This window comes from Oryctolagus cuniculus, chromosome 2, assembly GCF_964237555.1.
Source record: "Oryctolagus cuniculus chromosome 2, mOryCun1.1, whole genome shotgun sequence".
NCBI lineage: Eukaryota > Metazoa > Chordata > Mammalia > Lagomorpha > Leporidae > Oryctolagus > Oryctolagus cuniculus.
Window position 1 is genome coordinate 93,303,148 of NC_091433.1, and position 14,912 is coordinate 93,318,059.

General features: G+C 41.9%; 1 protein-coding gene across 2 annotated transcripts in view; it reads left to right on the top strand.

Annotated features, from left to right (window-relative positions):
* The window catches only part of LOC100354896 (zinc finger protein 84), a 49,772-nt gene that overhangs the window by 25,389 nt on the left and 9,471 nt on the right, over positions 1–14,912 (top strand). The window lies entirely within an intron of this gene.

Here is a 14,912-nt window from a genome sequence, read left to right on the forward strand (position 1 = left end):
ATGGTGGTAGGACTCCCTCTTACTTGCTGGACTGAGGGCCGCCCCGCTGGGAGTTTAAAGGGTTAGTCCTGCAATCTCTTGCCCAATGAAAGCCTTTTTTACATCTGGGACACAGCGTTTTGAGTTTACCCTGTCTGTTGGCGTTTGGGCAATTTCACCGTAGGTGTCCCATTTCCTGACATCCCCAACAAACCAGAGGATCATTAGATTTCCTTGTGTTCAGTTTGTTAATGGCTGCAGTTAAGGCCTGTATGGGTGTATCAGTAGGGTTTACCTCCTTTGTAGCTACTATCCATTTAGAAAGGTCTTCATTACGGACTGGGGCGATTGCAGCTTTTGCCTCTTTGGTAGCACCTTCCCAAGCGAATTGTTTGACCAGATTGTCTTGATCAGGGCCAAGCAGTAATCTTTTCTCTACTGCCTCCAAGACTCTGGCAAGGAAATCAGGGAACCATTCTAAGAGCTGACTATAATTAGGAGGATTTATATTTTTTAAGGCTCTAAGTGCCAAATCTCTTACCTGATCAAAATAGGCAACTACTCCAATGCTGTAGGCAACTACTCCAATGCCGGCCTGTTCGTGAGGTTATATGTAGGTGCCATGGCCTGTAAGCCTATCAAAGGTTACTGCAATTCCATAGGCAGTGTTACTGCAATTCCATAGGCAGTTTTATTCCTTGCCACGGTTTCAGTCTCTTCCTCATAGGAGGCTTTCCACTGTTAGAACTGTGGTCTCGACAAACATGCTTTGAGCAGTGTAACCCAATCAAAATGAGTTTGAAGGTTCGCTGCCCATAGTATGAGCACCTGTTCAAAGTAGGGAGAGTTGGGCCTGACTCTTGAGAAGCCTTTTTTTAGCGTAGTAAGGTCATTTACAGGCTTTGGAATCCAGGGCCTGAATCTGCATCCGCTCCTACATTAATGGCAAACATACAGGTGGGATGGGGTCTAGCAGCTGCCCTGAGAGCCTGGGGTGCCCGGGGACTGCTACAAATGTGGGGATCTTCACTGGGTGCAGATGGGATGACCTCACGTGGGTTATTGCCTTGAGGTTGTCTAAGTTATTTGGGTGGTGGCTGATTAGGCATTGCTGCGTTGTCTGCTGTCATGTCATTTTCACTGTCAGAGCTCTCTCTCCCTAAGTAATCAACTGTTGCCTGTGAGGCAGAGGCCTGCTCACTTTGGGCACCAGATGCTGCTGTGGATTTGTTCTGAGAGGAGGAGTGTGGTGGGGGCAAGAGGTGCGGAGTCACCACACAGACCCCGGGAGTCAGGTGAAGAAAGCAGGCCAGAGGCGAGCAGGCTGCAGACTCGTTTATTTCAGTTGGTACAGCAGCTTATATAGCTGAGGCAGCCAATCCAGTCATGGGGCGGTTTATGCCCTAACCAATCACAGCCTGTTGCCAGGCAGTTTCCGAAGCCATCCAATCACAGCCTGTTGCCAGGCAGGCTCTGTTGCCAAGTGGGTTCTGAAGCCATTCCTGAGTAACTGATGCTCACTTGCCAGTGGCCATCTTGGCATGGCCTTTTCATTCCACCACATACCACATTTTCTTTATCCAGTCATCAGTTGATAGACATCTGAGTAGATCCCATATCTTAGATATTGTGAATTGAGCTGAATAAACATGGTGGTATAGATAACTCTTTTATATGCTGATTTCATTTTGTTGGGATAGATTCCCAGGAGTGAGATGGCTGGGTTCTTTTTTTTTTTTTTCCCAAAGATTTATTTATTTATTTATTTGAAAGTCAGAGTTACACAGAGAGAGGACAGGCAGAGTGAGAGATCAGTTGATCAATTGTGAGACCTTCCATCTGGTGATTCACTCCCCAATTGGCTGTAACGGCTGGAGCTGCGCGGATCCGAAGCTAGAAGCCAGGAGCTTCTTCTGGGTTTCCCATGTGGGTGTAGGGGCCCAAGGACTTGGGCCATCTTCTACTGCTTTCCCAGGCCACAGCAGAGAGCTGGATTGGAAGTGGAGCAGCCAGGTCTTGAACCGGTGCCCATATGGGATGCTGGCACTTCAGGCCAGGGTGTTATCCTGCTGTGCCATAGTGCCAGCCCTGATGGCTGGGTTCTATGATAGATCTATTTTCAGATTTCTGAGGAATATCCATATTGTCCTCCATAATGCTTGTACTAGTTTATGTTCCCACTAACACTGGAATAGGGTACCTTTTCCCCTATATCCTTACCAGCATTTATTGTTTGTTGATTTTTGGATGCCAGCCATTCTAACTGGGATGAAGTGAAACTTCATTGTGAATTTTATTTGCATTTCCTTAATGACTAGTGATTCTGAACAGTTTTTCATGTGTCTGTTGGCCTACATGTCTATTTTTGTGCCAGTACCAAGCTGTTTTGTTATAACTATCCTGTAATATCTTGAAATCCAGTTGGTTAGGCCTCTGGGTTTGTTTTTGTTATTTAAGATTGTTTTAGCTATTCGGAGTCTCTTGTTTCCAAATGGATTTTAGCATAATTTTTTCTAGATATGTCATTGGTATTTTGATTTATATCTCATTGAATCTAAGTTGCTTTAGGTAGTATGACATTTTGATAATATTCATCCAATCCATGAACGTTGAAGATTTTTCCTTTTTGTGTGTATCTTCTATTTCTTTCTTTAATGTTTTATAATTTTCATTGTAGAGATTTTTCACTTTATTGGCTAAATTTATTCCAAGGTTTATAAAAATTTTTGTAGCTGTTGTGAATAGTACTGATCTTACCAGTTCTTTCTTGGTCATGGTATTGTCTGTATACAAAGGCTATTGATTTTTGTGTGTTGATTTATATCTTCCACTTAATCAAACTGTGTTATGAGTTACAGTCTTGGGGCTTTTCTTTGTTGGGAAGGTCTTTATTACTGATTCTATCTTCTTGTTTATTGGTCTATTTATATTTTTTGTGTCTTCATGACTCAATTTTGGTAAATTATGTGTGTCCAGGAATCTATCTATTTCTCCTAGATTTTCCAGTTTGTCGACATATAGCTGTTTGTGGTAGTTTGTGATGATTCTTTTTATTTCTGTGGTATCTGTTCTGACATCTCTTTTTTCATCTCTATTTTTAAAGATTTATTATTTTTTTAGATTTATTTTATTTATTTGAAAGAGTTACAGCGAGAGAGGTCTTCCATCTGCTGGTCCACTCCCCAGATGGCTGCAACAGCCAGAGCTGCACCAATATAAAGCCAGGAGCCACGAGCTTCTTCTGGGTCTCCCATGTGGGTGCAGTGGCCCAAGGATTTCAGCCATCCTCCACTGCTATCCCAGGCCATAGCAGAGAGCTGGATCGGAAGAGGAACAGCCAGGACTCTAACCAGCGCTCATATGGGATGCAGGCGCTTCAGGCCAGGGCTTTAACCCGCTACCCCACAGTGCCAGCCCCAAAGATTTATTTATTTGAAACACAGTTACCGAGAGGTAGAGGCAGAGAGAGAGTCTTCCATCCACTGGTTCACTCCCCAAATGGCTGCAGTGGTTGGAGCTGGGCCGATCCGGAGCCAAGAGCTTCTTCTGGGTCTCCCATGTGGGAGCAGGGATGCTCCTCTACTGCTTTCCCAGTCTGTTGGCAGAGAGAGAGAGAGAGAGAGAGAGAGAGAGAGAGGTCGGTCTTCCATCTGCTGGTTCACTCCCCAATTGGCCACAACAGTCGGAGCTGTGCCGATCTGAAGCTGGAAGCTAGGAGTTTCTTCTCAGTCTCCCAAGCAGGTGCAGGGATCCAAGGACTTGGGCCATCTTCTGCTGCTTTCCCAGGCTGTAGCAGAGAGCTGGATTGGAAGAGGGGCAGCCGAGATTAGAACCAGCACCCATGTGGGATGCCAGCACTGTAGGCGGAGGATTAACCTATGGCGCCACGGAGCTGGCCCCCATGCAAAGCATTTGTATGGGCCCTCAGTGTGAGCACAGAAACTTCTACAATGACCTACTCCAGGTACTCAGGCAACTCTGAGCCTCTGAAGTCAGGCAGTGATTGCCCAGACACCCAGCTGTTCCCCACACCATGTTGTACAGTCACAGAATTCCCACAGTCATAGCAGAGGACTTCCTGCAGTTACACAGAGCAAGTGATCCACTCATCCTGAGCCTGCTCTGCCCACCAAGAGAGCCAAGGCATCCCCAGAGCCAGCTGCCTTTGTTCCACCTTTGCAGCTGCCCATGATAGATTGTGGGGAGAGGAACACTTCATGGGCTTTCTTAGGCACCCCAACCCCTGCCCACCTTCCATGCCAGACTCAAAGTCAGTGGGGACTGAAGATTTATCCCTCCGGTAAACTCCTCTAGAACGTCTTTTTCCTGATTAGCCATCAAAGATCCCTTTTTAAAAGTTTCTTATTTAGTTTTGTTCATTTTGCTTCATATCCTTTAATGTTTTTGCTTTTAGGTATACTAACCTTTTTAATTTTTGTATCACTGTGATCTGTTTATTATGGAGAAATGTCTGTCTGTGATCATATTTTTCTTTCTTTTTTTTTTAAAGATACATTTATTTGAAAGAGTTACACAGAGAGAGGAGAGGCAGAGAGAGAGAGCTCTTCCATCCACTGGTTTACTCCCCAATTGGCCGCAATGGCAGGAGCTGTGGATTGGAAGTGTAGAAGCTGGGATTCAAACTGGTGTCTGTATGGGGTGCTGGCACTGCCGGCATTGGCTTTACCGGCTTCGCCACAGAATCATTGAAGTTTTTTTTTGCTGCTAAATAATATCTCTTTGAGCCTTTTATGATTAGTGTTTATGTAGTATGTATTTTTTTTCCTAATTATGACCACCTTACTTTTCTTTACTGTATCCATTGGTGAGATGCTACAAGGTGTCAAAACTATTCTAGACAACAGGAATACAAGGTAGATAAACAATGTATAAACAAATTTCACTACCTGTCCTGGCTGTCCTGGCCATTTGGGAGTGAACCAGCAGGTGGAAAAGCTTGCTGTTTCTTTCTCTCCCTTTCAAATAAATGAATAAATCTTTGAAACGTGATCTTGACAAATTGGAATTAAAAGATAATGGAGGGTAAGAAGTTGCCATAGCACTAAGACACCTACATCCCACACCAGAGTGGCTACCTGCTTGCCAACACAGATCCTGGAGGGCAGCAAGTCATGATGGCTCAAGTAACTGAGGCCTTTCAACCCACATAAACGCCTGAGCTGAGTTCCTTGCTCCTGATTCAGCTCTGGCTATTATGGCTCTCTGTTTGGGGAGTGAACCAGTGGATGGGAGCTATCTGTCTAGGTCACCTCTGAGTCTTTAGAAAAAGGAAAAACAAAAATATAAAGCATATTATGCATGAAGGCGTTGAAGGCCCCTCATATAAAACTATGCTATAATTCTTTATCAGGTTCCTTTTTATTTATTTAAAGATTTATTTTTTATTTGCTTGAGAAAGAGAGAAAGAGAAAGATAGATCTTCCATCCACTGCTTCACTTCACAAATGGCTGCAATGGCAGCGCTGGGCCAGGCTGAAATGAGGAACCAGAAATTTTTTCTTGGTCCCCCATGTGGGTGGCAGGGGTCCAAGCACTTGGGCCATCCTCTGCTTCCCTCCCAGGCCCATTATGTGTAGTGTATTATTTGGGAAGTAGGGTCTTATGTAGTGATTCACTTCCCAATTAACTTCATTAGCTGAGAATGAAATGGGATGAAGCCACAAACCAGGGACTTAATTACTTGAGCCATCACTTCTGGCTCCCAGGATCTGTGGTAGCAGGAAAGTGAAGCTGGGAACCTCTGCCATCAAATAAAGATGCTTCAATATAGATGCAGGTATGTTAACCACTAGGCTGTATACCCTGTTCTTTGTAATAGATCTGTCTCTGTCCATTCACTTTCATTTGTTTGTTTGTTTGTTTTTTTTTTTTTGGTCTTTTCATAGCTCAAGTGTGACACATATAATGCAGTAAAATTTTTTAACCAAATGTGATAGTCTCTGTGTCAATTGTTAGTCTGTTTACATTTAAACTAATTTTTAATGTGGTGGAAATTATGTCTGCCATTTAGTTACTTAATTTCTGCTGTTTCTCATTTCTAAGGTTTTTTGGGTTATGATATATTTTTAATGGTTTCTTAAAATGTTAATTTATCCATAGGGCAACAGATACTGCTTTCCTCCCCAAATGCACGTAATGACTGGTACTTGGACTGATTGAAGCCAAGAGCTGGAAGTGCAATCCAGGTCATTAAATGGGTGACAGGAACCTAATTCCTTGAGCCATCAGCAGTCTACCAGGTCTACCTATGTAGGAAACTAGAGTCAGGAGTCAGAGCTGGACATCAAGACCAGGGACTCCAGTATAGTATGCAGGCATCTTAACTGACACCTGAACACTAGGATAAATGCATAGACCCATAAAATATTTTAACTGTTTCATTGTGGTACTCTTCTTGACTGCTTTACTCTTTCTCATAGAATAAATTGCATTCTCTCACAGATATATGTGTGGACACTAAATCCCAAGTGACTGTATTTGGAGATAGGACTAATCCAGTTGAACTTAGGCTTTTATAAGAAGTGCACAGAAAAGGCCACCTGAGGACTTGGTGAGAAGTTGACCGACTTCTGACTGTAAAGAAAGACTCCTGGGAAATGAAAGCTACAAGCAGCTTGTTTTTTAATTCTGCAGAACTATGAGGAAAATAATTTCTGTTTAAGTTCCCACTCTATAATGTTGTTATGGCATCTCTAGCAAGCAAATATACTGCTTTGCTGTATTATTTTTTTCAACTGGTAAAAATCTTTTTAATTGCATTAAGAAATTGTAATATGAAGAATGTATCACAATGTACACTGGAGTTGTACTCCTTCTTTTACAGTATAGAACAAAGTTACAGAGAGATCTCTGTGTTGTTTCATTTCCAAAATGCCCAAAATATCAGGGGCAGGTACAGACCATAACAAGGAGGCTAGAGATCATCTTATGTCTCCCATGTGGGTGGCAGGGACTCAAGTACTTGACTCATCTTTTGCTGCCTCTCTGGGTATGAATTAGCATGAAGCAAAATCAAAAGCAGAGGCAGGCACTCTGATATCTCTGTCTCTGTCTGTCTCTCTCTCTCTCTCTGTAGTTTTGCTTCTCAAGTCAGTAAATCATTAGAAACAAAGCATACTGTATATAAAGGTCATGGAAACTGCAGATTATGAAAAGATTATTCCTGGAGTTAATTTTATTATTATTTTTTAGCCAAATGAACATGTCTTTAAAATTCTACTTTCTGAAGGGTTTTTGAAGCACTCATGTGAGTTAGATTACTTGGGTAAATTATTCCATGTTTATGAAAAAATTGTTGATCTATTTTCTTAATCTTTTTTTGCTATAAAATCACAAAATTGGTAATTCAGGATGAAAACAAATGTTCAAGTTTTTTTATTTACTTGGTAGATCAAGATAAGAGAAGATTATCTATCTATCTATCTATCTATCTCAAGATCTTCCATCTGCTGTCTCATTCATCAAATGTCTACAACAGCCAAGATTGGGCAAGGCCAAAGCCAGGAACTCCATCTCCATTTTCCAAATGTGTGGCAGGGACCCAAGTGCCATTGCCTTCCAAGATGCACTAGCAGGAAGCTGCATTGGAAGTTGAACAACCAGGACTCAAACCAGCACTCTGATATTTTATGTGGCTTTCATAAGTGGTGATGTAACCTGCTGTGTCACAACACCAGCCCCAAATTGATTTCTTACATCTTAGAGGCTGTACACTCTAATGTCAAGGCTCCTGCCTGAAAAAGGGCCATCTTCCTGCTGAATAATATGACATATGACATCACATGGTGAGAGAAAGCAAGAGATAGAGCTCATAGGCTCAAGCCTTTACTGTTTATGTTAACTCATTGCAGAGGACAGAAATGGTTATCTTGGGGATGAAATTTCCAACACATGCTTTGGCAATATATTCTTATTTCAAGTTCCATTTCTCACCCCCCTTTTCTAATATGTTTTTGGCTGATAACTAAATTTTATTTTGGTAACTGTTTTACAACTATAGAATTTAAGTTTTTTTTTCTCTTGGTTACTTTTCTATTGGTAACCCAGATCTGTCATCATTCTTTGTATTCTTTTATATCATCCATTAATTACTGGAAGATATTTGGAGATTGTTTAGCCATCGTGTTTGCTACTTGAATCACGTGACTTCAGTTTCTTCTTGTGACTTCCCCTTGAGTATGGATCAGATTTTCCTTTCTTTATTTGTGTAGTGAATTTTATGGTGAGCATTGTATATGATGTATTGCAGAAGTTGTGGATATTACTGTATTTCTCAGAAGAATGAGTTCTGTTTTACAAGGCAGTTAAGTGGCTGAATTCAAATTCCAAACTCTTCTTGAAGTGATCAGTAACTGACTCTTGCAGTAGCTGCATTTTTATTGGTCTCTCTTAGGTCTTCCACAAATGTGTAGTATAGAAGGCAGCCAATAAGTTTCGTAACCTTTTAGTGCTACTTGAGGGGATTTAGTTCTTTGGCTTTCTCTCACCCAAGTATCTTCCTCTTCCTCCATATTTAGGTTGTCTTATCAGCCCTGAACTTGGCACCAAATCATCCTGACTTATTAACGCTTAAGCTATTACTTCCTTCGTCTGTGTACATAGGAGTGTGTCCTCTGGTATATTGCCCAAATTGGGTGAGTTTCTCTTTGAGAGGTTCCCTCAATCCAGTTTCTGCCTTTTGATTATCTAATCCTCAAATAGTTGTGCCACAAATATTGTTCAAATTTTATAATTTTTATTCTTTCATGGGTTCATCTTGTCAAATACTGTTGACTCTGATGCTTTTGATCTTTTTACATTATAAAACCTTGTTCTGTAGCTAGTTAAGCCATTGCTTGCTGTGCCATTAGCCTATATGGGTGCTGGTTTATCCTGCCTGCTCCATTTCTGATCCAGCTCCCTGCAAATGAGTCTTTGAAAGCAGTGGAGGATTGCCTGAGTCTTTAGGCCTCTGGATCCATGTGGGATACCCAGAAGCAGCTCCAGGCTTCAACCTGGCTCAGCCCTGTTATTTGCAGCCATTTGGGGATTGGACCAGCAGATGGAAAACCCTTCTCTTTCTCTGTAACTCTGCATTTCAAATAAATAAATATTTTATAAAGATCTGTGTTCTGTACTTATCTGTGTATGTTCATATTTTCTTTTTTTTTTTTTTTACCTTGGACTATTGCTTCAGGTAGTCTTTAGTCTTTTACTCTGCAAGTCTAGTCTTTCTTGAGTAGGAATAATTCATTCAAATTAGAAATAGGCTTACATGTCAGATTTGGCTGAGCTCCTATTTTTGTATGATCTGTAGTATTCATTGTTGGCTTATGGTAACTTTTAAAATGCATGTTTTGTGGTTCTCAGTAGTCATCTTTGACTTGTAGTCCACCTTCAAGTAGTATTATACCACTTTCATGTTTAGTATCTTTTTTGTAAAGATTTATTTTATTTATTTGACAGGTAGAGTTACAGAGAGAGGTAGAGACAGAGAGAGAGGTCTTGCACCCACTGGTTCACTCCCGAGATGGCCGCAGTGGCTGGAGCTGCGCTATCTGAAGCCAGGAGCTTCCTCCAGGTCCCCCACATGGGTTCAGGGGCCCAAGCACTTGGGCCATCTTCTGCTTTCCCAGGCCATAGCAGAGAGCTGGATCGGAAGAGGAGCAGCTGGGACTAGAACCAGCGCCCATATGGAATGCCAGTGCCTCAGGTCAGGACGTTAACCCGCTGAGCCACAGTGCCGGCCCCCATGTTTAGTATCTTTATACTATTATATTTCTAGATACTTCTTAGCTTCTGTATCATGCTTGTAATATATTTTACTTCTACATGTTATAAGCCCCTTATAGATTCTTACTATTTTACTTCAAATGCTCAGTGACCTTTTAAATAGTTCAAGAGTAAAGGGGCTCTTGTTGTGGTGTAGCAGTTTAAGCTGCTGCTTGCAGTATCGGCATCCCATTTGGGCACTGGTTCAAGTCCTGGCTGCTCCACTTCAAATCCAGCTCTCTACTAAGGTGTCTGGGAAAGCAATGGACAATGGCCCAAGACCCTGGGCCCCTGCACCCACGTGGGAGGCCTGGAAGAAGCTCCTCACTCTTGGCTTCAGGCTGACCTAGCCCTAGCTGTTGTGGTCATTTGGGGAGTGAACTGGCGTATCAAAAACATTTCTCTTCTCCCTCCTTCTCTCTGTAACTGCCTTTCAAGTAAATAAAGTTTAATAAAAGTGAAAATATTTATGCTCTCATATTTTCCATTTCCTGTATCTGTTTGTACCCACAGGAGTATTTATTTTTTATTGTTTTGGGGTTTTTGAAAACTTCATCATAGTAAGCCATGGTATAATTATCTCCTCCTTTGATGTGTGAAATTAGGGTATCCCTAAAGTCATGATTATTCTCATGAAGTACATCCTCAGATCCCTAAAAATGACTGATGTGTTCAGTGATGTCTGAATTAAAGAATTTAGAAAAGTCCTCATATAGTAATGACTTTCCAGTTCATTACTATGAAAGAACCCACTCCCATGTGGGAGACTTGGATGGAATTTTATTGTAGACATTTACAAAATAATCCAGTGGACAGTCTATCCTTTCTTATTGTCTCTAACTGCCTTTCAAATGAATAAATAAATAAATCCTTAAGAAAAAGATGTGTGGGGGCTGGCGCTGTGGCTCTGTGGGTTAATCCTCCGCCTGTGGTGTGGCATCCCATATGGGCGCTGGTTCATGTCCCAGCTGCTCCTCTTCCAGTCCAGCTCTCCTCTGTGGTCTGGAAAAGCAGTAGAAGATGGCCCAAGTGCTTGGGCTGCTGCACCCACATGGGAGACTGGGAGGAAGCACCTGGCTGTTGGCTTCGGATCAGCACAGTTCCGGCTGTTGTGGCTATTTGGGGAGTGAACCAACAGAAGGAAGACCTTTCTCTCTGTCTCTCCCTCTCACAGTCTGTAACTCTACCTCTCAAATAAATAAAAAAAAAAAAAAAAAAAAGAAAAAGAAAAAGAAAAAGATGTGTAACAAATCTCTTATTTTCCTCAGCTTTGTAGAGTGTCCTTACTGGGATATTAGCTGTCTTTGTGGTTTGAGAAAAATGGTGCGTTCTAGTAGTGCTTTCTCAGAAGTGATGACAATTCATTTCAACTGATATTTCCTTGGCCAGAATCCTCTGGCCTTTTCTCAGTTTTTCTAGACTGTGAGGTGATATGTAATTCTCCTGTAAGAAACAGTACCGAAGATGAATGGATAGTTGTCACTGCAGACTGAATTTCTGTCCTTACACATTTCCTTCATACCATACCTACAGAGACAACTTCTGGTAGCATCTCTGAATGATGCCAGGAATTGGTATGTCCAGATAGTGGCCTCTCTTGACGCATACACCTGTGTCTGAAGCAAACAGGTGATCTGTTTTGCATGTCCTCAGGGTGCATGGGTTAAGCTAGAGCAAAATAATCACAATAGACATTGTTTTGAAAGAGGAAAAAATAGGGTGTAGGGAGAATGGGAACGTAATTTTGTAACAGTCCGATGGATCAAGTGAGAAGACATCGGAAGTAGTCTCTAATTTTTAGATGGGACACACTGCCGAGGCCTTGATTCTACTCCCTGGTACTCCATCTTTTGCTTTCCAAGGAACTACCTTTTGCCTTCTGTAATGCCCTTCGTTTCCTACTATCCATGTTGTAGTAATTAGCAAAAGCCTCAGAAATGCTGTGTTGGTATGTTTGCTGTGTGTTACCTAAGGTGGCCTCTTTACTGCTTTTTAAGTTAATTTTTATTTCTGAGAGTACAACTCTGAAAAGTGTACTCAGATTTACAGATTGATGATTCCAGCTAGGTGTCAGAATTTTGACACATAATTTTTTGTCTAGTTATGTTTTTATTTGTTATTCATAGCTTGTATTTGTAAGTTACCCCATTCTTCAATTATAGGCCATTTTGAGGAATTAAAAGAATTTATTTGTGGTCAACTTAATCCACGTACAAGGTTTAACAATAGCTATCATGATCATAACCATCATTTTAACATTACCAGGGAGTTTAGTATGCTTTTGAGTCCCAAATTATTTCTTTTACATCTTTTTTTTGGTAAGAACTACAGTAGGCAAGTTTGTCAACATTAACTGATAAAACCCAAAAGTTGAGTGCTCTCAGGTTTGTTCCTATGTGACTTTAAATTTCTCATTTTTCCCATTCCCTTTCTTGTTTGTGTAAATTGGATTTTTTCATATTTTTAATGTTTTTGTATACTCTATAAATGAACAACAACTGCCATCCTACTGTTATTCTATTTTGAATCCTCTGTTCCTTAAACTTTTAGTCCAAGAGGTAAACCTTATTAGACTTGTTCTTAGATTATACACTTATGGTTTTCATTAAGTACATGAGAGTGATCATTTAAAGTTTATGGAAAATATGCACCATGGAAAAACTGTAAATTTCCAAAATTTTTTGAAGTACCATCCTAAGTAACCATTACCTTAACTAACACTGAATGCATATGTAGCCCCTGGGATGACATAGATAGTCATTGTACTGCTATACTGCTTTTCATTATTTATTTATTTATTTTTGACAGGCAGAGTGGACAGAGAGAGAGACAGAGAGAAAGGTCTTCCTTTTGCCGTTGGTTCACCCTCCAATGGCCGCCGCGGCCGGCGCACCGCGCTGATCCGATGGCAGGAGCCAGGTACTTATCCTGGTCTGCCATGGGGTGCAGGGCCCAAGCACTTGTGCCATCCTCCACTGCACTCCCTGGCCACAGCAGAGAGCTAGCCTGGAAGAGGGGCAACCGGGACAGAATCTGGCACCCCGACCAGGATTAGAACCCGGTGTGCCGGCGCCACAAGGCGGAGGATTAGCCTAGTGAGCCACGGCGCTGGCCCTTGCTTTTCATTATTGTTAAGAGGTGATTGTTTTGTTTTGCCGATTCATTTTTATTTTATTTTGCTTTAAGATTTGCTTATTTGAAAGAATTATAGAGAAAGAGGAGAGACAGAGATCTTCCATCTACTAGTTCACTCCCCAAATGGCCACAGTGACCAGGATTAGGCCAGGCCAAAGGCAGGAGTCCCGGAGCTTCATCCAGGTCTCCCACGTGGGTGCAGCAGCCCAAAGACTTGGGTCATCCTCCGCTGCTTTTTCATGTGCATTAGCAGGGAGCTAGATCGGTACTAGAACAGCTGGGACTCAAACCATTGTCCATATGAGATGGCAGTGCTGCAAGCTGTGGCGTTAATGTACTGCACCACATCACTGGCCCCATTGTTGATTCATTTACCAGCTAAATCACCAGACATTTCTGACTCCTACTGTTAGTAAAATGGTGCAGTCTTACCTATGGTGTGATCTACGCCCTGGACACCATCCTAGGCTCTAGCCTCTGCCACATGGCTGGAAGCCAGGTGACCCTATGGCCTAACCACCGGTGTCAGCTCCACCCCCACCCTAATGGGATTCGCTGCTCCTACTTCCCTGCCCACCCCCAGCAAAGTTAAGAGGATCTGTTCTGAACATGGAACTCTCTCTGTTTCTTGGTGTCCCTCTCTCTGTCTCTTGATCTCTTTCTCTTATACTCTTCTTCTCCTTCTCTTCCTTCTTCGCCCCTACCCTCTGACCTGTCAGGTTTTTCTACCAGTAAATCCTTTCCCTTACTCCGATGTTTGGTGTGTTTTGTGGTGGCCTTACACACACCACCTGTTCATGAAGGATCAGATTCACTTTTTTTTCCACCTCCCTCAGAGACCCAGTGAAGCCTTTTTAAAAAAATTTATTCGAGGATGGTGCTGTGTTAAAGTGTGTGAAAGCTGTGGCCTGCAGTGCTGGCTTCCAGTATGGGCACTGCTTTGAGTCCCTGCTGCTCTGCTTCTGATATATTTATATATATGTAAAATTTATCTTGTTGAATAATACACAGAAATCTCTTTTATGAAGTCTTTTTTTTCAAATGGAATAATAAATTTTTTTCTGAAGTCTATGGATGATCATGGAATAGAGCTACAAATATGAAGTGTTATGAAGTATACATGACATGAAATTAAAACAAGTTTATTTGGGTTTGATAATTTTTGAAATCCTATATACTGATATTAATAGATTTCTTAAACCATATGCATTTAAAAAGAATAACTTATTTTAAATGCAGAGTTAAAGAAAGTTAGATGAAGGGAGAAGGAGAGAGAAATTTCTGTTTACAAGTTAAATCCTCAAATGGCCACAACTGCCAGGCCTACGCCAGAGCCTCGAACTACTACACAAGGGTGGCAGGGTCCTAACCATGGGCCATTTTCTGCTGCTTTCCCAAACACATTAGTGGGAAGCTGGATCAAAAGTGGAGCTGCTGAGATTCAAACCAGCACTCATGTGGCATAGAAATTTTTTTAAAAAGATTTATTTCATTTATTTGAAAGAGAATTACAGAGAGAATGTGTGTGTGTGTGTGTGTGTGTGTGTGTGTGTATAGAGGGAGCACTTCTATCTGCTGGTTCACACTCCAGATGGCTGCAGCAGCCAGAGCTGGCCCGATCTGAGGCCAGCAGCCAGGAGTTTCTTCTGGTCTCCCACATGGGTGCAGGGTCCCAAGGACTTGGGCCATCCTCTTCTGCTTTCCAGGCCCATTAGCAGGGAGCCACATTGGAAGTGGAACAGCTGGGAGTAGAACTGGTGCTCATATGGGATGCCGGTGCTGCAGGCCGAAACTTTAACCTGCTGTGCCACAGTGTCAGCACCAGTACAAACTTTAAAAACTCATTTTCTGTTGTTTCATTCCACTATTTCCTACCTTTCCTCTCCTAGTGAGTCAGTTTTCCTTCAGATTCTGTTCCCCTTGGTTTTCTGTCTTCTCACTTTTTTAAATCTTTCATTCATTGTGATAGCTTCAGGCATTACTGAAATAGTGCTGCTTAGCATATCTTTATCTATAGTCTGTCTCTC